This window comes from Balaenoptera ricei, chromosome 10 (genome assembly GCF_028023285.1).
Source record: "Balaenoptera ricei isolate mBalRic1 chromosome 10, mBalRic1.hap2, whole genome shotgun sequence".
Taxonomy (NCBI): Eukaryota; Metazoa; Chordata; class Mammalia; order Artiodactyla; family Balaenopteridae; genus Balaenoptera; species Balaenoptera ricei.
The window spans coordinates 67,292,710-67,317,435 of NC_082648.1; positions in this window are offsets into that span (position 1 = coordinate 67,292,710).

Consider the following 24,726-nt stretch of genomic DNA (forward strand, 5'->3'; position numbering starts at 1 on the left):
ATATGTGCCAGGCACTATTCTATACATGCATCAGTACCATATGTTATTTTATTTATTTATTTTTGTTTGGCCGCACCACGTGGCTTGCAGGATCTTAGTTCCCCAACCAAGGATCGAACCCATGCCCCCTGCAGTGGAAGCACGGAGTCTTAACCACTGGAGCGCCAGGGAATTCCCATCAGTACCATATTTTAAATGTTTCAGCTTATAAAATACATTTTACTGTCTGATAGAAAAACGCATCTCATTTTTCTTATTTTTTTTAGACTTTCCCTGGCTCTTTTTATTTGCTTGTTTTTCATTTGAACTTTAGAATCAGTTTTCTAGTTCCAAAATAAATCATCTTAGTGTTTTTCTTGGGATTACCCAAAATTTTATAGATTAATTTAGGGAGAATTGACATCTTTGTCATGCTGAAATTTCCTGAACGAGAGCATGGGATATCATTTAGTATGTCTTTTTGTGTGTCCCTCACTAGTTTTCATTTAAATCTTTCACATGTTCTATACATTTTATCCTTTCTTTCAGTTTTTGTCTTCTTACTGGTTGTATAATAATCTTTAGTTTCTATGTACTAATTTTGAGTTCTCTTATTGTTTCTGACAGTTTTTCATTTGATTCCCTTGAGTTTTCTGGGTAAACAATCATAGCATCAGCAAATAATGATGATTTTGCTTCACTTTTTCCAATTTTTTTATTTTTATTTATTTATGTCATCTAATTATGTTGGCTAAATAATAGTGGTGATAAAGAAGACCCTTAACTTATTCCTGATGTTACTGGGAATGCTGCTCTTTGTCATAGCTAGAAGCAGGAGTTTCCATTAGATATTTTAATCATAAAAATCTGGGGTGCTTACCAGAGATCAAACTCTTTGAAAGAGATGAAGTTTATACAAAGATTCTTTCTAGTCATGGGGAGTTATCATAAAGCTATATTTAGACAAATGAGGGAGATAAGAAACAATGATGGTGTGTTTGCTAATTACTCTTTGTTTCACCCTCTTTTGTTAGCCCAACACCTCTCTAACAATTTTATATATACCAGATTGTCTGAAATTAATCTCATCAAGGATTACAGGTTCTACACAGAGGCAAAATGCCCCAAAAGGAAACTTAATTGATAGAAGTTTCAGTGTCTTGCTCTGACATTGTTCATTCTTTAAGGGATGTACCAGAGGAGAATTAAATTGCCAAACAAAAAGAATAGGAAGGGAGTATGAGATCCAAATCACCTGGTAGTACAATAACTCATCAGCCTCTAATTAGCCAAAATTTGGCCTTAATTTAGAGGCTATTTCTTTTTTTTTTTCCTCCAAACATACAAAAATTTGGCCCCTGCTTGTCTAATCTATCAGTACTCAAGTTTTCCTGTCTAGAAAAGTTGCTTTGAGCTTGTGCAAAGGCTTTCACCTTTATTTTCCACATCACCTTAAATAGAACAAATCTTTAAAAAGATCTGTTGAATGTGTTAGGTAATTAGTGCATCCTGTGTGGTTTTATATTACCAATATGTTGCAATGTCTCTTGAACAAAGGAAGGGCTTTAGTTAGTCTAAATATACATCAGCTTTTAAAAAGATGATGACTGTAGATAGTTTCCAAATGTCATATTACTAGAAAACTATGTTTTTGGATTACTAACACTTGGATTTGTACTGAGTCTTTATCAATCATTATGGTTAATATTTACTCTATCTTTTGCTATTTTATTTTTCATTTTCCTTTTAAAACACCCAAAAGGCACTGTAACCCTCTAAATCTGTTATTCATTAACAACACGCATGTTGAGGTAAGGACATTTCTAAAGCCCCAAATTGCTGACTTTAAGAGGGTTTAGTCTGTTTGATTTTTTTCAAGGATGCAATGGTGGGAGGAAAGAGTTGAATAATTTAAGCACTCTTCTACATGTGATAAGATGAAACTAGGACCATTTTAACAGCCTGGAAAAGGTTTGTCAAAACAACCCCTTTGGGCTTCCCTGGTGGTGCAGTGGTTGAGAATCTGTCAATAAGCCAATGCAGGGGACATGGGTTCGCACCCTGGTCTGGGAAGATCCCACATGCCACGGAGCTGCTAGGCCCGTGAGCCACAACTTCTGAGCCTGCGCATCTGGAGCCTGTGCCCTGCAACAAGAGAGGCCGCGACAGTGAAAGGCCCGCGCACCGCGATGAAGAGGGGCCCCCGCTTGCCGCAACTAGAGGAAGCCCTCGCACAGAAACGAAGACCCAACACAGCCAAAAATAAATTAAAAAATAAATAAATTAAAAAAAAAACAACCCCTTTGCTTTCATTCTCCAAACTCTATTTAGAAGATCTGATTGTCACAGTATAGTATCACTTTCCTAAATGGATTAATTCTCACCTCAGGTTCCTGGCTAACCTGTGGGTCAGCAGCTTCCGAGCATTTTGACCACAATTCATGTAATAAATATATTTTACATTGTGAACTTATGCATGTATGTGCATAGTTTCTTAAGATGATACTTAATCGATCTACAGGTTTTACACTCTCGTATTTTCTGTTCTTAATCTAGCCTATCCCCTTCTGCTCTATTCATTTAAAAAATTGCTAGTTGTAACTTCTAACTCTGCAGTTTGAAAAACAATGCTATAATTCACTGCTTCTCAGATTTTAATCACCTAGGGATCTTGTTAAAGTGCAGATTCTAATTGGGTAGGTCTGAGATACTGCATGTCTAACAAACTTGCAGGTGGTGCTGATTGATGCCACTGGTTTGTGGAGCACGTTTTGGAGAAGTAAGCCTGAAGATATTTATCTTTGGTTCTTGTGGCCCAATCTCTGGTTTATTCTGCTGAGGCAAGGGTCTTAGAATCTTATTAAGTCCTTCTTTTTGTATTTTACATTTTGTTGGGGTGAACAATTAAATCTATAATTTCAGGTTGTGTTAAGTGCAGTGAAGAGAAATGACACAGGCTGAAGGGAAAGGTCATGGCAGAGAGGGGCGTTGGATGTTTTAGGCTGGGTGTTTAGGCAACGCCTAACTGGGCCAGTGACATTTGACAAAGACCTAAACGAGGGGAGGAAACTGTGGGAAGATCTGGAGGAAGGACAGTCCAGGCAGAGAGAACAAAAAGGACACAGGTCCTGAGGTGGGAAAATAATGGATATTGTTGCCGGGTACACGCTTCACAAACAGCGTAAAGACAGGTCTGACTAGAGGGGAGTAAGAAAGGAGAGTAAAAAGATCAGGGCACTTAGGTAAGCAGCCCTGATCATATAGGACCCTGTAGGCTGAGTTAAATTTGGATTTTATTCTAAGGGTGATGGGAAATACTGCAGAGTTTTGAGCAGGGAAATGACATGAAATTTCAGTTTTAAATGATACATGGTGAATATACTATAGAAGAGTAAAAGTATGGAGACTTGTTAGGACATTATAACAGTGGATCGTACTGACTTCTTTCCAATGACAGAATTGTGCCCATTTATCTTCTAGAACAGCTAGAGTTTCTACTTACAAAATCTCTTAAATTCTTGCTCCACCTCCCATTTTGGAAACCTCTTATCTGTTCTAGCCTGGATGACTTCCTTAATCATTCAGGTTAAACAGAATGATATTCCAAAGTATAAATGTGATGATTATACTATTAAATAAAAATCCTTCATTTTTCTCTAGTTTGCTTCAGGATAAAGTCCAATCTTAGCATAACCTAAACATACTTTTGAATCTTGTCTCTGATTCCTTTTAAAGTAGGTTCAGGTACATGCAAACAAGCTAACATATAAAAATTTTATTCTCTCCTTCTGTAGTATCTTCCTCTGCTCCCTTTTCTGCCTTGAAAACACCTACTTATTCTTCGTAAATCAGTTCAGATGTCGCCTCCTCAGACTTGGATGCCCTCTGTGCCCACTCTCAAAGGAGCTAGGTGCACATTCCTCTGTAGCAGTTGACTCACAGACCCCTACTTTAGCTTTCATCATATTTTATAACTGTTTGTACTTTGGGATTGTGAGCCCCTCAAGGTCAATAACCATATTCTATCCATTTTTATGTGCTCAGCACATAGCATTGGCCCTGGCACATAAACAGGCTCTTAGCAAATATTTGCCAAATAAGTAAGTAAGTGATGGACAACTGAAAAAGAGCCACCCTTAATAAATAACATGAGATGCAAAAGTTATGCAATATCTATCACTCTAGCTTTGAAGACAGAATCAGGCCAAAGGGAAGGCTTGGTCCCTCTTGCCCTCCTCAGCCTGCACGGCAAAGTCCACTGGTATTGTCCCAGAGTGCTATGGAACCCTGATCTTGGGACCCTTTGTGTCTACAGTGTTCCCTGAACCCACGTTTGTGAGGCCAAGCAACCTGGGTGACCACAGAACTTGAAGTGCCTTTTTGACAGCCACCTACATATTCAATGAAGGAATCCAGATTTACAACCAAATTATTTTAACTATCAACCACCATTTCAAAAAATCAAAATTGGTAATTTGCAAAGTTAGTCAATAGTAAAGGAAGAGAGCAATAGCCCCTGGCATATTTTTCTGTATACATAACTTTCCCCTAAGGACAGAGGTCAGAAACCAGAAAATTCCAAAGAAAATTTGATAGTTAAGTATATAAGCTGTCCCTTAAATTCTTCTAGAGCCAAGATGATGATTTTTTTCCCCATTTTTATCTTTCTACACCCTAGTGCCTCATAGAGTGCCAGTACCTTGTGGGTACTTAATACATGTTGATTGAAAAATGTTGAACGGAGACTCTTACTTTGAAATTTTCTTCCAACTTTATTTTTGCCTTGGGCTTGTTTCTTTCAAACCTGTATAAATAACAAGGAAAAACATACTCAATAGTTTCTAAACCAATAACATCACAACTGGTATTTCTGTTGCCTTATGTTACTATAAGTATCACAATAAATGTACAAAGCAGTGTTCAGAAAGAAACAGGCCTGTATCACAGGGAAGCAAGGCCCAAATTTCTTATTCTTCCATGGTATTATTCTAGTTGTATGGTCCATAGTGTTGTTAAAGGTTTGAACAATAAGACATAGTATCGGCTATTCAAGAAGTCAAGGGAGGGGAAAGAAAAGAGTTATACTGAGAAAGTATGGTATATTTGGCCATTTTGTAAATGGCTGAATATCACCAGTTTCATATGGTTCAATCTAAGAGCAAAAAGGAAGGGAAAATTGAGGGAAAGTATTTCTAAAATAAAAGATATGTTCATGCCACATTAATGCTTTGAAGGACTCAACAAAAATGAAGATGGCCCATCAGAATCAGCCAGGGGCTATATAGCATATTGGTTAAGATATGAATTTCAAAGTCAGACTTCATTTAATTGAATTCTGCGTATACATATATCACTTACTGCGTGATCTTGTCTTCTGCCTCAGTTTCTTTGCCTGTAAACGGGAAAAATAATAATACTTACCTCATTGGGGGTTTGAGTAGATTAAATAGAATAAAACTGTAGTGAGCTAAGAAATGTGCTTTAGTAGAAACCAAGTTTCCGGGACTTCCCTGGTGATGCAGTGGTTAAGAATCCGCCTGCCAATGCAGGGGACATGGGTTCAATCCCTGGTCCAGGAAGATCCCACATGCTGCAGAGCAACTAAGCCCATGCGTCACAACTACTGAGCCTGTGCTCTAGAGCCCGTGAGCCACAACTACTGAAGCCCGTGTGCCACAACTACTGAAGCCCGTGTGCCTAGAGCCCACGCTCCGCAACAAGAGAAGCCACTGCAATGAGAAGTCTGCGCACCACAACGAAGAGTAGCCCCTCTCGCTGCAACTAGAGAAAACCCATGCGCAGCAATGAAGACCCAATGCAGCCAAAATTTAATTAATTAATTAATTATTTTAAAAAAGAAACCAAGTTTCTACTAGATGCGTGATGTTATTTCTATCAGTCTTCTTCAATCAGAAAGGAAACCATGATGTTAGCAGTCATTTATGTGAGGGCAAATACGAATTTGGAGTTCCTAAGTATTTTTATGTATTTACTAGAGGAGATCAGGCTTTGGGGTCAAAAGGATCTGGATTTATCTTTGGGGGAATTTATTTACCTTTTCTAAGTATCATCTTTTTCATCTGAAAAGTGAGCAAAAGATGTACCTAATTCATATGGTTGTTGTGAAAAGTAAATGAAATTATTTATGTAAAATCCTCAACAGAAAAGTCACAAAGTACTTAATAAGTCATAGCTATTACTATTCATAGTAATTAACTACATTGACCTGAATGTTGCAAATAGATCTTCTTACAGTTTCCTAAAATTAACCAATTCAAAAAAGAGGTTAAATTTTTGTTTATTTTACAAACTTATCCTTGAATATTCTGTAATAGTCATTGCCTAGTTAATTTGTTTTAAATTGAATTAGAGGGACTTCCCTGGTGGTCCAGTGGTAAAGAATCTGCCTTCCAATGCAGGGGACGCAGGTTCGATCCCTGGTCGGGGAACTAAGATCCCACATGCCGCAGGGCAACTAATCCCATGTGCCACAACTACTGAGCCCACACTCCTCATCTAGAGAGCCTGCGTGCCACCCACGCGCTCTGGAGTCCATGCGCCACAACTAGAGAGAGAAAACCCGCACACCACAACTGGAGAGTAGCCCAAGAGCCGCAACGAAGATCCTGTGTGCTGCAAATAAGACCCGATGCAGCCAAAAATAAGAAATAAATTAATAAAATAAATATTTAAAAAAAGTGAATTAGAATTTTTAAAAACATAAATTCTGTAGATGCATTCAGTTTCATATAATTCATCTGTATAAACAGTGTTGTAATTTCAGGATGAGTACCACATAGAAACATTAAAAATATTATTTAATGTATCTTAAAAATTACAGTGTCTAGTTGTAAAGTTCTATGTAACAAAAGTGTAAAAGAAGTACAATGAAACAAAAATTCTGTTTGGTTTTTTGGTAAACAAAGGCATATTTTGGTGTTTATTACAATAAAGAGGAGGCAACGAAAGGACTGACAGAGCCTAGTGAAAGGGGTGCCATCTATCTGAAGGGATAGCTTAAGCTCCATTTCCCTTCCTTAAATCTCCATTTAGCTCTGACACAGTGGTGCTGCCATTCATAGGCTTCAACTCTAAGGAGATATTCTTCCAACCAGAATGTTCTTATAAGTGATGTAATTTAAAAGGTGGGGAAGAAAGAGCAAGCATATTTGCTAAAATCAACTCAGAAGATTGAGAGATAAGCAGATAGAATGTGAACAAGAAAAGATCAGCTCAGATTGAGTCTTCAAATTGTTGAGAGAGGCATTTGTTTAGAAAGATACTCCTAGGAATCCATATGTTCAAAGAGAAAAAGAATGAATTCAAACATAACGTCATTGAGATGTATTTGATTAATGTAAAGGACAACACTAATGGTTATAGAAAAAGTGCTTTTCTATAACTTGAAAAGATAGAATTGATACACAACTTCATAAAACTTCATTGACCAGGAATGTATTTTCCCCTGAGGCTCAAGAGCTTTAAAGCCACATACAATATTTCATTGTTTTGTGATTCATGATGCCGGCACATCTTACATCACATTCAATTAAAGAACAGTGCGTGTTTCTTCACATCATCTTCCTGCAGAGAAACTGAGGAACACGAAGGCAAGTGACATTGTCAGGAGTAAAAATCTTCACTTCTATGTTAAATATTTTTGTTCATTTCTTGTTTGGTATCTCCATGCTCACTTTGAAGCTGTTGCCTCCAATGTGACTGGGTACTCATATTTTTCAATGTCTATCAGTCTGCAACAGTTTAGTTTTGGTCTGAACTAGACAGATGGTGCCTGAAGGTCCCTTCTCCATGCATTGTTTTGACTTTGAAAGGAATAAGTCAGTATGACAGAGCGGTTAAAGTTCAGTATGTGGTTTCAGACAGGGCCAGTTCAAATGCAAGACCTGGCTTATTTACTTCAAGTCTTTAAGTCTCACTTTCCTTAACTGTAAAATAGATAGCTTTTATAATGCTTACTGCATTTGATTATTGAGAGCATTAATTGCATATAAGACAACCAACATAGTGCCTGACACATGGTAAAAACTAAAGGCACAATAATTATTTTTGAGCTCTTTATTAGATAATGTTTGGAAAATTATAGGACTAGCATTCACTTATTAGGATGGGAACTTAAGTCCTTCTTGATTCATGAAGTGTCCTTAAGCTATAACGATCTCTTCTGCATTTGCCACTAATTGCACACTTAAGATACCTTTATTATTATTTTCCATTGCAGGGCAGAGATTATTGCCTCAAAGCATGAGATAAAAAGACCAGCAATGAGACTTCTACTTCTGGGAAGAGGGAGGAGATAAACTTTTCCCCACTTCTCTCATTAAGTATAGCTTAAACACTCTGCACATTCTCTGGAAAACAAACATAAATAGACCCTGTAAGGTGGAGAGAAGAAGGCAGACCAGATAGGAACCTTGGGACCCAAGGAATGACATGGTGGTAAATACCCTGAGTTTTCTTTTTGCCTTATGGATGCTGGACTGGGTGATGGAGAAGCCCACAAAAAACAGAAACACCAGTAGGTACAGACCGTATATATATGTATAACTGAATCACTTTGCTGTACACTTGAAACTAACACAATATTGTAAATTAACTGTACTTCAATTTTAAAAAACACCATAGATAAATAAAAATGGAATTCTAAAAAAAGTTTAAGTAACCTATAGGAAGACAGGAAAGAGAAAACAGAAATTGTGAATGATAATACTTTCCTCCTAAGATCAGGAATAAGGAAAGGATGTCTGCTCTCACCACTCTTCTTCAACATAGTTCTAGACGTTCTAGCCAGTGCAGTAAAGCAAGAAGAGGAAATAAAAGGCATACTGATCAGAAAGGCAGAAGTAAAACTGTTTCTATTTGCAAATGACATAATTGTCTACATAGAAAACCCTAAGAAATCTACAAAAAACTTTTACAACCAATAAGTGAGTTCATCAAGGTCACAGGATACAAAGTAAGCATATTAAAATCAACTTCGTTTCTATATACTAGCAATTAACATGTGGACACAAACAAAATATAATTTACCTACAATAACTCAAAACATTGAAATACTTAGATGTAAATATTACAAAACATGTCTAGGTTTTCTATGCTAAAAACTACAAAACACTGATGAAAAAAATGAAAAAAGATCTAAATAAATGGAGAGACATACTGTTTTTGTTGATTGAAAGAATCAACATAGTAAAGATGACAATTTTCCCTTATTTGATATACAAGGTTAATGCAATTGCTATCCAAATTCCAGTAAGACTTTTGTAGATACAAACAAGATTATTCTAAAATGTATTGGGTTGGCCAAAAAGTTTGTTTGGGTTTTTCTGTATGAACTTTTTTGGCCAACACAATATATAGAAGGGCAAAGGAAATAAAACAGTTAAGAAAACTTTGAAAAAGAAGAATGAAGTGGGAGGAATCAATCTTTTCAATTTCAAGATTTATCTTGTAGCTTCTTTAATCAAGACAGCTGGTGTTGGTGGAAAGATAGATACATAGATCAATGGGATAGATTAGAGAGCCCAGAAAAAGACCCACATAAATATGCACAACAGATTTTTGACAAAGGTACAAGTACAATTCAATGAAAGAAAGGTACCCTTTTTTAAAAATGCTGCTGGAGTAATTGGACGTTCATTTTATTTTATTTACTTATTTATTAATTCTTTATGTATTTATTATGGCTGTGCTGGGTCTTGGTTGCAGCATGTGGACTCTTAGTTGTGGCATGCAAACTCTTAGTTGCGGCATGCGTGTGGGATCTAGGTCCCCGATCAGGGATCGAACCTGGGCCCCCTGCATTGGGAGCATGGAGTCTTACCCACTGGTCCACCAGGGAAGTCCCAGACATTCATTTTAAAAAAAGAATCTCAACCTAAACCTCAGATCTTATCCAAAAAGTAAGATCATGGACATATAACTGTAAAATATAAAACTATAAAACTTTTAGACAAAAACATAAGAGAAAATCTTTGAGATCTAGAAATAAAGCGTTCTTAGACTTGACACCAAAACCATGATCTATTAAAGGAAAAACTGATAAATTGAACTTCATCAAAACTTAAAAATTTGCTGTGCAAAAGATCCTGTTAAGAGGATGAAAAGACAAAGACTAGTGTTTAGAATACATAAAGAACTCTCAAAACTTAACAGTTTTTTTAAAAAATCCAGTTAGAAAATGAGCAAAAGACACAAGGAGACATTTCACCAAAAAGAATATATAGATAGCAAATAAGCACATGAAAAGATGTTTAACAGGGCTTCCCTGGTGGCGCAGTGGTTGAGAATCTGCCTGCTAATGCAGGGGACACGGGTTCGAGCCCTGGTCTGGGAAGATCCCACATGCCGCGGAGCAACTAGGCCCGTGAGCCACAATTAGTGAGCCTGCGCGTCTGGAGCCTGTGCTCCGCAACAAGAGAGGCCGCGATAATGAGAGGCCCGCACACCGCGATGAAGAGTGGTCCCCCGCTTGCCGCAACTGGAGAAAGCCCTCGCACAGAAACGAAGACCCAACACAGCCATAAATAAATAAATAAATTAAAAAAAAAAAAAGATGTTTAACAACATTAGCACCAAGAGGGAAATGTGAATTAAGATAAATCACTACACACTTATCAGAACAGTTAAAATAAAAAGAAGTAGTGAAGATCCTGGTGAGGACAGGGGAAAACTGGATCATTCCCACATTGCTGGTGGGAATGTAAAATGGCACACGCTCTGGAAAACAGTTTAGCAGTTTCTTTAAAAAATAAACATGCAACTACATAATGACCCAATAATTGTGCTCCTGGGCATTTAACCCAGAGAAATAAAAACTTAACGTTCACACAAAAACTTGCACACAAATGGTTATAGCAACTTTATTTATAAGAGCCCAAAACTGAAAACAACCCAGATGTCCTTCAATGGATGAGTGGTTATAAATCTGTGGTACATCCATATCATGGAATACTCTTCAGCAATAAAAAAGAATGAACTCTTGATACATGAACAATCTAGGTAAATCTCCAGAGAAGTATGATGAGAAAAAACATAAATCATAAAAGGTTATGTACTATATGATTCCATTTATGTATCATTTTTGAAATGATAAAATTATAAAATGGAGAGCAAATTAGTAGTTCCCAGGGGCTAAGGAGGGGTTAGAAGGAGGAGGGAAGTGTGTGTAGTTATAAAAGCACAACATAGGGATTCTTGTGTTGTTGTAATTGATCTGTATCTTGACTATTAATATCAATATCCTGGTTGTGAAATGATACTATAATTTTGCAAATTATTACCATTGGGGGAAACTGGGTAAATCGTACATGGAATTTCTACGTTGCTTTTTTACAACTGCATGTGAATCTGTAATTTACTGAAAGTAAAAAGTTTAACTGAAAAAAAAAAAAACCACCATAAGTCCTAGATTCTGATCCTATGTCTAGGTGATTTTTAGAAAGACATTAAATTACTCAGCTTCAGTTTACTCATCTGTAAAATGGAGGAAATGATACCTGCACTATATCCTGGAAGTGGGCAAATAAAGAGAAAAAAATTTTAAGAATTTGCACATAGCTACATACTCGGAATCAGACTTCTAGAACAGAAGGGACGTTAGTAATTTCCTATTTCATTGGTCTCCAAATTATTTTTTTCTGGACCATAGCCACCGCAGGTTGGACATTGTGGAGAGTGATGGGAAGCTCTTTCTAACGTTCCACCCCCACTCCCCTCACCACTCAGCCTTGCTTTCCTTTGTTTTCCATATTAGAATTCTGAGGGATTTTGTAGGAGAAAAGTGTTTCTTACTTAAGGCATTTTGAAAACAATTCTTCTAGTCCCAATCTTTCATTTTACTGACCAGGAGACTGGTAACCAGAGAGGTTTAGTGACTTACTCAAGACACTAAGGTAGTTGGTGGTGGAGCTGAGAACAGAACTAGGGCTATTGACCCTCAGTCCAGTTTTTTTTCCCCACTAAATCATGGTGCAAGTAGCTTAAGCAGGTAATAAATTTGCTAATGTAATAACATGTATTGTTGTTTAGAGCCATAACTTTATACAGTCTTCCTTAAACAGATGGGGTGAATTTGTAGACATGTTGGTAACGGTGGTATTGGATATTGTTTATAGGTGGATGGAATTCAAGGAGTGTCTTAAACATACATCAGTTAGAGTACATATTTGGAAAAAGCTTGTTGGTGCCACCTAGTGGTTCAAGTGATAGATATTAATAGTAGTACTTCAGAAGACATTTTAGAAACCCACTTTTGTTAATGCTATTTCTTTTTTTTCTAATAATTTTTATTTATTTATTTATTTTTGGCTGCTGTTGGGTTTTCGTTGCTGCATGCGGGCTTTCTCTAGTTGCAGTGACTGGGGGCTACTCTTCATTGCGGTGTGCGGGCTTCTCTTTGCAGTGGCCTCTCTTGTGGAGCACGGGCTGTAGGCACGCGAGCTTCGAGTAGTCGTGGCACGTGGGCTCTAGAGCGCAGGCTCAGTAGTTGTGGCGCATGGGCTTAGTTGCTCCGCGCCATGTGGGATCTTCCCGCACCAGGGCTCGAACCCGTGTCCCCTGCATCTGGCAGGCAGATTCTCAACCACTGCGCCACCAGGGAAGTCCAATGCTGTTTTGGTTGATACGCTAGAAGTTATTGCCAGCTACCTCAGCCACTTTATGATGTTTTAGGTGAAAATGCTTTTCTAAATACAAAATAAGAGGCTCACTTTTGGTTTAGCTATAAAGTTTATCTCTGCTAATTAAAAAGTTTCTTCTTGATAGAGCAAATTACTTAAATTATTTTCAAGCCCAGATTAACTTGTTAATTGCAACTAATTTTTAAGTCAGAATAGTGAATCCTTAGTACAGATCCTTAGGATTCCTGTAAAACTAATAGTCAGGCTTAAAAGTATTAACATTCTTTTTTACAAAATCTGCAATTTGGATCTTTTACTAAATCAAGTATTACTCTGTATAAAAAAACGTTGTGACCATGTTAAAGACTAATGTCATAAGGCCTGCAATTAGAATTAAGTGCACAATTTAACCATTAGAAGGGTTTCAACTCTTTGAAGTTTTCTAATGAACGTATATTTCTTTCAATGAAAACTTATACTTTAGCAGATATAATCCTTTTCCTAACATCAAAGCAATTATTTGAGCAGACCAATACCTCCCAACAACTGTTGAACACTTAAAACACTTAATTACTTCTACATTGTTCACTATATAACAGTTTTCTTTCTTTTATGAGGGGTCATGAAAGGAGTGAATCATAAAATAATTTGTTTGCTAAAGGTGTTGTTAACTTTAGAAATTTCTGGTCTTCTGGGCTGGCCCACTTACCAAAGCTATTTTCGGAACAATGATGATAACGATGACTAAATACTTAAGTACACAAAAGATATTTGGTAGACAAGGATAAGGGAGGTTGTTAACAAGCCTGTGGAGGGAATCTGAATAAATCTGAGAAAAGCAGGATACAAAAGCAGACATGGAGAGAAATGGAACCAGTGACAGAAAGAGAAGAGAAAAACATTTAAGGAACAGAGGTGAGGTACCATCATGGCAAAAGCGAAAAAGGTCTGAGATAATGCTGAAAAAGTTTAACGAACAGGAGAAATTTGGAAAGCAAATTTACATTCCCATGTAAAAATATCAACCTGTGCAAAATTATGCAGTTGTTCCAGATTTATTTTAGTAATTGAATATTTTTAACTATTGAGTAGAGGTACATTTTCACAATGCCAATTCAAAAAAGATTTTTTAAGAAAACATGCAAATGTAGCCCATTTCCAAGGGCTTGGATCAGAGATGAAGTTTATGGGTAGCACTCATTAGTCATGTCAGGTAATATTAAGTTCTTCATGTAAGTTACCCACTGACTAATTGAAGCTCTTGCCTTCTTAAAAAAAAAAAAATCTGGATTCTATTGGAATACCCTCAGTTTTTTCCAATAAAAACACTTCAGACTGAATGTGGAAGACAGGTGGGAACAAAATAGGTTTTGAAGGAAAAGTACATGAGGGCTTTTATGCTGACTTCCTGAAGTCACATGAAGTGGAATGTACATTGAGTCAGATATTGTTCTGATCCTGGCTTCATTGCTTATGCCCTCAGCTCATGACTTCAGTTTCTTCTTCTGTAAAGTGGGCATAATGCAGCCTCTTATGGTTGTTGAGAGGATTAAATCATATATAGATTAAATCATAGTATTAAATCATATATATGTGGGTAAGGTGCTTATCAATGCTTGGCACGCAGAGGGTGATTAAGAAATGGTAATTTATTTTTTCAGACAATATTTAGTAAAGCAATCAGCAAAGCATTCAAAGTTCTTTCCCATGGTCTTTTGGTTTCACTGGCAGCGTAGACTTGAACTGGCAAAGAAGTCACGAGCTGTTTTTAATGTCTCACATAAAATTCTTAATGCCCTAAGAATCTATTATTATATATAATTATAACAAGTAGATTTTGTGCCTAGGGACACATTTTTAAATCTTCTAATAATTACGAGATAGTGAAACTCACTTCTTCCGTTTTAACTTGAGGTCGCAAATTTTTTAGTTTAGAGCCAACGTGGAACTTTTTAAAGAATAAGGGAATAATAAGTATGTAGGCTACAAAAAGAGGACTTCTATTTTTAGGATTAGTATCGACCAAATGCGAAAAGCTGGTGGCGTCTAAAGAGATTTTTGTACCAAGATTTGAGAAAATACTCTTACTCCTACTAACATTTACAAAGATGTATAAATGAATACAGACTATAACTTTTAAGAATTCTATTTAAGACTCCCTACCGGGGCTTCCGTGGTGGCGCAGTGGTTGAGAATCTGCCTGCCAATGCAGGGGACACGGGTTCGAGCCTTGGTTCTGGGAAGATCCCACATGCCGCAGAGCAGCTGGGCCCGTGAGCCACAATTACTGAGCCTGCGCATCTGGAGCCTGTGCTCCACAACGAGAGGCCGCGATAGTGAGAGGCCCGCGCACCGCGATGAAGAGTGGCCCCCGCTTGCCACAACTAGAGAAAGCCCTCGCACAGAAACAAAGACCCAACACAGACATAAATAAAATAAATAAATAAATAAAAATTAAAAAAACCCCAAAAAACTGCCTGATTTAAAAAAAAAAAAAAATTAAAGACTCACTACCCCTTCCAATATTATTACTGTCCAAAATCCAGAACATAAACATGCCATAATAGATAAAATGTCACTATTGAGATGTAGTGTCTACATGAGGGCTCCTCAACAACAGTTTAAAACTCACACACTCTCACATTAATAAGTTGTGCCTATAGGCATCCTTTCTTAACTCAGTGGTTTACTGATGAACTTAGCAAAAGAAAAAAAAATGGTCGGCATATTGGTAAAGGGCAAATTCAGCCCTTTTAAAAAAATCTGGCAATTTAAAGTAAAATTATAATGGAAAATTTAAGTAAACTTTTAAAACTTTGAGTACTAATCATATGTAAGAAATAGTACCTAAGTATGCCTGTTTAAATAGCTTTGCCATTTGAAATCTTGCTTAATACCTCTCTTATTAAGCCACTAAATGTATTTTGTCTGTTTTTTCCAACTAGATTATTTAAAAAATTAAAGCCCTTCAATACTGTTTTTCAAATTCATATTATTGTCTCTTTATTTATATCTAATATTATTCTATTTAGTTTGTTATTCAGTCATTCATTTGCTCACTCAATTTGGGCAAGGTTTGGATTTGCCTGTGTTCCTTATGCACATATTCTAGCCAGGGCTTCAGGAGAAACACTTAGAAGTGCATTTCTTTTTTTTTTTTTTTCTAAACATGTCTATTGGAGTACAATTGCTCCACAGTGGTGTGCTAGCCTCTGCTCTACAAAAAAGTGAATCAGCCACACACACACACACACACACACACACACATCCCCAACTCTCCTCCCTCTTGCGTCTCCCTCCCACCCTCCCCATCCCACCCCTCCAGGTGGTCACAAAGCACCGAGCTGATCTCCCTGTGCTATGAGGCTGCCTCCCACCAGCCATCCATTCTACACTTGGCAGTGTACACATGTCCATGCCACTCTCTCACTTCGTCCCAGCCCACCCTTCCCCCTCCCCATGTCCTCAAGTCCATTCTCTAGTAGGTCTGCATATTTATTCCCGTCTAGAAGTGCATTTCTATAATCTGAGCAGTTATTGAACTTGCCTTCAGCGTGGTTACAGTTTACCTCTCAGCCTCCCCTCTCTCTTCTATCTCAGGGAAAGAGGTATGTATGCAAGTGAGTAGAGGGGCTTCCAAATGTTGCTCCATTCCCCAGGTCCAGACGGAAAGAAAGATGGGGTGAGCTGCATAGTTACAACCACTGCCATGTGCTCGGGGGCTCTGAAGGTATGAGAACAGAGGGGGCCTCTCACACCTCTGATGTAAGTTATCAGCACCCACTGTCCTCAGCTCTTGCTCTTCATTCGTCACTTATGCCTCTGTGACATCCTAGCCTATGTGCCCAAGGATTCTCTGGCCTGATTAGGAGAGGCAGACTAAAAGGCTATAAAATCAATCCCAACTCTGCAATTCTATGGTGTTCACTAAATCTTTTTATTAAATTTCATCAATGACAAAATGCTTCATTAAACATAGATATTACTATCATATTTTTTGTTAGATTCAATGAATATCTTTTTTTTTCCTGTGTCACTGAACTAGTTTTACCTTTTAGTATATCATACACATTGTTCTTTCATGCTTAAAATAGCCCCTAAAATGGATTCAATTTGTACAAGTGTAAAGGGAAGGAATGACTCATTTCAGGGCCTTAGACAAAAATAAGACGTGCTGCTGACTTACGGTCTAGTGAGAGGAACTGATGTACCTCATGGCCAATTGTAACTACTGTGGCAGAGGCAGAAAGTAGTGCCGTGAGAACCCAAAGAAAACCAGGCTTCTTGAGAAGGGTGCTATTTTAGCTGAGTCTTGACAGTTGCCTAGGAAACAAGGTACATGGTGGGCAAAGGCCTGGAAAGTCTGAGGCCTGTTCTGAGAATGTTTGTTTTCATGGGTGGAGTGTAAAGGGGGCAAATCAAAGTGGGATCAAAGAAGTAAACCTGGCACAGTGCCTGGCATATGGTGGGTGCTCAGTCAATGCTGAAAGAAAAGAAGATGCATATGTCAATCCTGTGCTCGGAAACTTCCCATTATACTCAGAATAAAATCCTGGGCCTTACTCTGGTTCATGGGGCCCTGTGTTTCCCGCCCCCTTAACCCTCTCACCTTATTTCTTACCACTCGTCACCTGGGCTAGTGCTGCTCACTGGCTCCCTTCTCTTCCTCAAGCATGCCAGACCTGTTTCTGGCTCATGAATGGCAGTTCCCTCTGCTAATTCCACTATCCTTTCAGATATGCCCGCAGCTCCATCTGTCACTTCCGTCAGGTCTCAGATCAAACGTCTCCTCCTCAGAGATGCCTTCCTTGACCACCTCTTCTGGAATAGTCACCCCAGTTACTATCCACTTTCTCTATTTTGATTTTTCTGTGTAGCACTTATTCATGCTTGATACTACATCCTTCGTTTATTTGTTATTATTCTATCGCCCCCACTGAACTATAAGTTAATTCACTGAGGATAGGGACTTTATTTTGTTTACCTCTGTATCTCCAGTGCCTCGTATATAGTTGGTTTCAATAACTTATTTAGGGAAGGAAAGGAGAGAGCAAGGGGCCAGTTGATGGGGCTTTGAATACCATGTCCAGTTATTCTGCAGGACACTGTCTCACTAGCCATACCTCTTTACTCATCTCTGGGCTTACATATGGACCCTCCATAAATTCTTAACATCTTTTCCTTCATTAAAGAGGAATATATTAAATACCTAGCAGGTAGTTAATATATTATTATGCATGCGGGAGAAAAAAAAAGAAATCAGTGGATGATTCTTTAAGTCTACAAAGGGCACTTATTATTGCCAGGTGCTGGGCTAGGTGCTGGGAGTATAGCAATGAACAAGACAGATTTGCTCTCACGGAGCTTAGAAGCAAGTAGGGAGAGCTGCAGTGAAGCATGACCAGCGTTCTGTATAAGGGAGAAGGGTAGGTACTCTTATCTGCTCTTATTAGAGGAACGGATGTTCATGCTGAGACCTGAGAGATGAGTTAGCCAAATAAAAGGGGAACAATAAAGAGTACGTCAGAGTGAGGAAGCAGAATGTGCCAAAGGGGGTGGGAAGAAATCAAAGAAGTCTGATATGCCTGGAGCCTTAAGTACTCTGTCTTCCAGATACTTACATTCCAGTGGGGAGAAAAGACAGGCATTTGAGGCAGTTAAATAAGAATACAAGGATCTACAGGAGGAAGACCAGTGGTCATAGTAACTGAGTGAAACAGATCCTATAGAAGAGTCTTAGAGGAGAGAAATGAGAGGAGAGTGTGGGCTAAAGGTAACTACAAGTCTTCAAGGAGAAGAAGGGATGCAAGAAGAACATGGAAAGCTGGTTGGGATGTAGCTAGATAGACAGAGGGAATGGACCTTCTGATCAGGAGAACTGGTGTTTGGAGGAATAGGATAAGACAGGACTGCTTAGACTGTTAAAGTGGGAGAGGACGAAGTGATAAGTCTTGGTAGCTAGCTTACAAGAGGAGGCCTTGGAATTTATCTTGAGGATGATTAGGAGATAGTGAAAGTAAAATGTCAAGGAACAAGTAATTTAATAACAAATATTTACTGAGCACCTACTGTGTGCCAGATACTAGGCGGTACCAATACAGCAGTGAATAAAACAAAGTTCCTGCCCTCATGGAGGTTACATTATAGGAGAAAATATTAGGTGATAAAAATACACAGGTTAAACCAGGCAGGAAGGTTACTACTCAGAGCCAAGAGAAAGTGATGCAAATAAAATACTATTTAAAAGTAGGGAAAGAAGGACTTGAGCAGAGATTAAATATGTTGAACAAAGGCAAGACAAGAGCTCTGGATTTTTGCTTTGCTTTACCTTCCTGACTTCCAGTTTGTTTATCCTCATTATTGAGAAATTAGTCTGAAGTTAACACTTTTAAGGAATCAAGTATTGACTGAAGCCTGATATATTCTAGGTTAGTAAAAATCTTAATTTATTTTACATGCAACTTTGTAACAATCTAAATTATTTAAAACAGGGATTCTCTCAATCTCTCTGTTGCTTACAGGGGTGCCTTACCTAAACCAGTCATCAATTGTGTAATCAATAATTTTCAATAATAGTTGAAACAGAACTGGTATATTGCACATGGTAGGCATCAGTAAATATCTATTAAATGAATGAATGTTTTCTAATTATTTAGTAAGTTAGAGCAGAATCAGAGTTTTTCTGATAATAATGTTCTCATTTACTTGAATTCTCATACACTATCCTGAATGGGAGAGAAAAAGGAGGGGCAGTATCTTCCTGCAGGTCGAAAGGATATTTCCGATAATTGCCAGTATGTCTTATCTATGCCAGACGCCACCACCTAGGAATTCCTTGGGAATATGAAAGTCACCCATTAAGTGTGTCCCAGGGGGAAAAACTGAGATCTACTCCCTTAAAAATCACCCCCCAATTTTATCACTCTACAAATTACTTGTTTTCCTTTTTCCATATCCCTTGCTGATTTGAATCCAAACGTATACATATTAGTTGTATATGTATACTTTATTCATTATTTTAAGTAATATTAAGTTGGATATTTTAAATAAAACAGTCTAGATTCTCTACGGCAGATTCAGTTCAGTTATTCTTCTACTGTATAAGGTAATCCAACAGGTTTATAACCCAGGCATTTAACAATGAGTTGAGACTAACTGCCTTTGAATATGGTAGAGTTTCCTTGTTTCTTTAAGCTTCTCCAACACTTCTCCACCCTTGCAAAACCAATCCACCCCTACCCAACAGCTGACCCAAGGATGACTCATGTTCTTCACTTTAACACATCTTTTACTTTAGTTTATATACTTCCTGCTATCTGGGATGCTTCTCACTCCATGAAAATTCTACTTTAAAATGTTTAATTAAAAAATATCACATTACAGAAAATTTGCAAAATAGAGGAAAAATATTACCTATAGAGCTATTCTCTAATACAAAACATTTTGGTCTACTTGTTCAAGGCTTTTTTAAAGCTAGTTTTTAAATTATAAAAGTAATACAAAGGTTTTGTTTCTAGTAATAGCAGAGTAGCTTATATTGGACTAAGCCTTCCTACAGATAACAGTTATGGACTTTGGATAAAATATATAAAATAGCTGGAGTGACCAAAAGCCAGCATAAACTGGAGAGGACTCAACCCTGGAGAAAAGGGAATCACTCTTGGTGAGATCCATGTTTAAACAGATTTACCCCTGAGGGCATTCCCCAGTGAGTGCAGTAGAGAGTAACTAGAAATTAAGCTGCACTCTTATCAACTTGAGGTATCAGAGGACACAGTTTGGGGCTGCCAGACCAGTTGGAAATTCAGGGGGAGATTTTTGGAAATGAGAGCCATTGAGATGGGAGTTCCAAAATATGTGCACAAACTTCTTTCAAATTTTTGGATGACCTCTGATTTGCATATACATGGTCTCAAAAAGCCTAGGAAAGAAACAGCTAGAAAATGCTGAGTAGAGATTCCAATCATTGCCCACCATAGAAGAGACAGAGTTTGGAGTTTGAATCCTACTCTCTTAGTCCACTTGGGCTACCATAATAAAATATCACAGGCTGGGTGGCTTATAAACAACAGAAATTTATTTCTCACAGTTCTGGAGGCTGGTAGTCCAAGATCAAGGTTCCAGCATGGTTGAGTGAGGGTTATCTTCCAGGTCATAGGCTTCTTGTTGTATCCTCACATGGCAGAAGGGGGTAGGGAGCTCTGTGGGATCTCTTTTATAAAAGTACTAATTGCATTCATGAGAGCTCTATCCTCATGACCTAATCACCTTTCCAAGACCCCACTTCCTAATACCATAACATTGGGTATTAGGATTTCAACATGTGAATTTGAGGGGGACAGAAACATTCAGACCATAGCACCTACCAAGTCCAAGGGGCTTGGTACACACTTCAAGCTTTTAATCGAAACTCAAGAGGAGCACAACTTTGAAGTAAAGACTATTTCCTAGAACTAAAGATTTGTTCTAAGACTAAGAGTAAAACTGAAATAGGTCTATCCTGTAAATATAAAAAGTGAACTTACACAAGTTCAAAGTCATCAGCTGGTAACTTAGTTGCTCGCTAGAATGGAAATCAGAGCTTTTCAGAGGAAGATGAACTCATGTATTATCTACAATGTCTAGAATAAAAAATATTAAACATATAAAGACACAGGAAGACCATGACCCAAGATCAAGAGAAAAAGCAGTCAATAGAAACAGACCCTGGGATGACCACTATGTTAGAATTAGCAGACAAGGACTTTAAAGCAGTTATTATATTTCCAAAGACAACAGAAAAAGATAGTTATAGCAAGTGAATAGATAGAGGAATTTCAGGAGAAAAATAAAATCTATTTTAAAAGAACTAAAATGAAATTCTAGAACTGAAAAGTACAATATCTAAAATGAAAAATTCTCTGGATGGGCATGACACCAGATAGAAGATGGCAAAAGGGTCAATGAATTGGAAGAAAGATCAACAGAAAAATATCCAGTCTGAAGAGCAAAGAGGAAAAGGATGAAGAAAAATGAACAAAGCCTTAGTAAGTTGTTAGATAACATCAAGCAACCTAACATGCATGCAACTGGAATCCAAAAAGAGAAGAGAAAAATAACGTAATGGTAAAGAAAAATTATTTGAAAAAATAATCACTGATAATTTCCCAAATTTAATGAAAATATCAACTTACAGTTCCAAAAATTTCAGTAAACTCCTTGTAGCAAAAGTACAAAGAAAATCATACCTATGCACTACCAAACTTCTGAAAACCAAAAATAAAAAGAAAGCCTTAAAACAACCAGAGGAATAAAATGTATTACATATAGGGAAAAAATAAAACAAATTATGGTTATATTCTCATCAGGAACAATGGAGGCCAGAAGACAATCGTGTGATTGTTGAAAGTAAATGACATGATATGACATGTCTAGAGTTTGTCCAGTGCTTTGAAATGAAGAAGGGCTGCAGAAATGGGCCTACTTAGCAGACATTTTTTTTTTAAATTAATTAATTTATTTATTTGGTTGCGCCAGGTCTAGGTTACAGCAGGTGGGCTCCTGAGTTGCAGCATGTGGGCTCCTTAGTTGCGGTAGGCGGGCTCGTTAGCTGTGGCTCACAGCTTCCTTAGTTGCGGCACACAAGCTCCTTAGTTATGGCATGTGAACTCTTAGCTGCAGCATGCATGTGGGATCTAGTTCCCCGACCAGGGATCAAACCCAGGCCCCCTGCCTTGGGAGTGCAGAGTCTTATCCACTGTGCAACCAGGGAGTCCCAGCAGACATTTTTTTTAACACCTTTATTGGAGTATAATTGCTGTACAATGGTGTGTTAGTTTCTGCTTTATAACAAAGTGAATCAGCTATACATATACATATATCCCCATATCGCCTCCCTCTTGCGTCTCCCTCCCACCCTCACTATCCCACCCCTCTAGGTGGTCACAAAGCATGGAGCTGATCTCCCTGTGCTATGCGGCTGCTTCCCACTAGCTATCTATTTTACATTTGGTAGTGTATATATGTCCATTGCACTCTCTCACTTCAGCCCAGCTTACCCTTCCCCCTCCCCATATCCTCAAGTCCATTCTCTACATCTGCGTCTTTATTCCTGTCCTGCCCCTAGGTTCTTCAGAACCTTTTTTTTTTTTTTTAATTTCCATATATATGTGTTAGCACACGGTATTTGTTTTTCTCTTTCTGACTTACTTCACTCTGTAGAACAGACTCTAGGTCCATCCACCTCACTACAAATAACTCAATTTCGTTTCTTTTTATGGCTGAGTAATATTCCATTGTATATATGTGCCACATCTTTTTTATCCATTCATCTGTCGATGGACACTTAGATTGCTTCCATGTCCTGGCTATTGTAAATAGAGCTACAATGAACATTGTGGTACATGACTCTTTTTGAATTATGGTTTTCTCAGGTATATGCCCAGTAGTGGGATTGCTGGGTCATATGGTAGTTCTATTTTTAGTCTTTTAAGGAATTTCCATACTGTTCTCCGTAGTAGCTGTATCAGTTTACATTCCCACCAACAGTGCAAGAAGGTTCCCTTTTCTCCACACCCTCTCCAGCATTTATTGTTTGTAGATTGTTTTGATGATGGCCATTCTGACTGGTGTGAGGTGATACCTCATTGTAGTTTTGATTTGCATTTCTCTAATGATTAGTGATGTTGAGCATCCTTTCATGTGTTTGTTGGAGATCTGTATATCTTCTCTGGAGAAATGTCTATTTAGGTCTTCTGCCCATTTTTGGATTGGGTTGTTTGTTTTTTTGATATTGAACTGCATGAGCTCCAGCAGACATTTTTAAAATCATATGAACCAGTTGAACAAATCTCTGTAAGACCCTGTAGAAAAGGTTTTGATTTGAAGTGACAAGATTCTGGATCTTAAAGGAAATTGGATCTTTGGAAAAATCATATTGCAAAAGGAAATACTGGAATGTTTCCACTGTTGCTTGGGCTTGAGAGTGAGGAGGTATATCATGAAGTGTCCAGTTTTATTGAAACCACATGGAAGAACTGCAGGACAAAACTGAGGAGTATTTTCCCTCCTTTCCAAAACAAGTGTGACTCAGGGAGGGCCCCTTTCTCTAAATCTTCTGCTCAGCTTGAGATTTGTGAGCTGCAGTCTGTGCACTGAAGATGAGATTCACTAACCTGTCCCTAGACAACTTCTGGATTTCTATAAGAAAAAAAAAATCCTGTCATTCAAAGGAAAATAATGGACATCATGCTGCAGTTTTCAACTCCTTACATATGTGAACAGGCTTATTTATTTCAGGTGAAAATGAAATCTGTCCTTGTTCTAAGTTCATCCCAGAATTGAGAGCATATTAAAGCACATTATAAGCAACACATGCAGTCTAAGAATCTTATAATGATATGGTCTTAATTCTTCCCTTCCATCTTTTGTGCTATTGTCATACATTTTACTTTTACATGTTATAAACCATCAATATATTTACCTACATTTTAAGCACTTTCTCAAATCTTAATTTCTTTGTGGAGATCCAAATTACTGTCTGATATCCTATTACTTCTGCCTCAAGAACTTCCTTTAGGACTTCCCTGGTGGCGCAGTGGTTAAGAATCTGCCTGCCAATGCAGGGGACACAGGTTCAATCCCTGGTCCGGGAAGATCCCACATGCTGCGGAGCAACTAAGCCCATGCACCACAACTACTGAGCCCGCGTGCCGCAACTACTGAAGCCTGCGTGCCTAGCGCCCGTGCTCCACAACAAGAGAAGCCATCGCAATGAGAAGCCCACATACTGCAGCAAAGAATAGCCCCTGCTCGCTGCAACTAGAGAAAGCCAGTGTGCAGCAACGAAGACCCAATGCAGCCAAAAATAAATAAATAAATACATTTATTAAAAAAAAAAGAACTTCCTTTAACATTTTTCTGTAGCATAGATCTGCTATTGCATTTTCCCAGTTTTTGGCTGAAAAAGCAGTTTTCCTTCATCTTTAAAAGATAGTCTTGTTGGGCATAGAATTCAGAGTCATCAGTTTTTTTCTTCTCGCACTTTAAAGACATCACTCCACTGTTGTTTGGCTTGCACAGGTTTGTATATTAACACTTTTCTCCCCCTTTGTCTACAAGATTTTCTCTG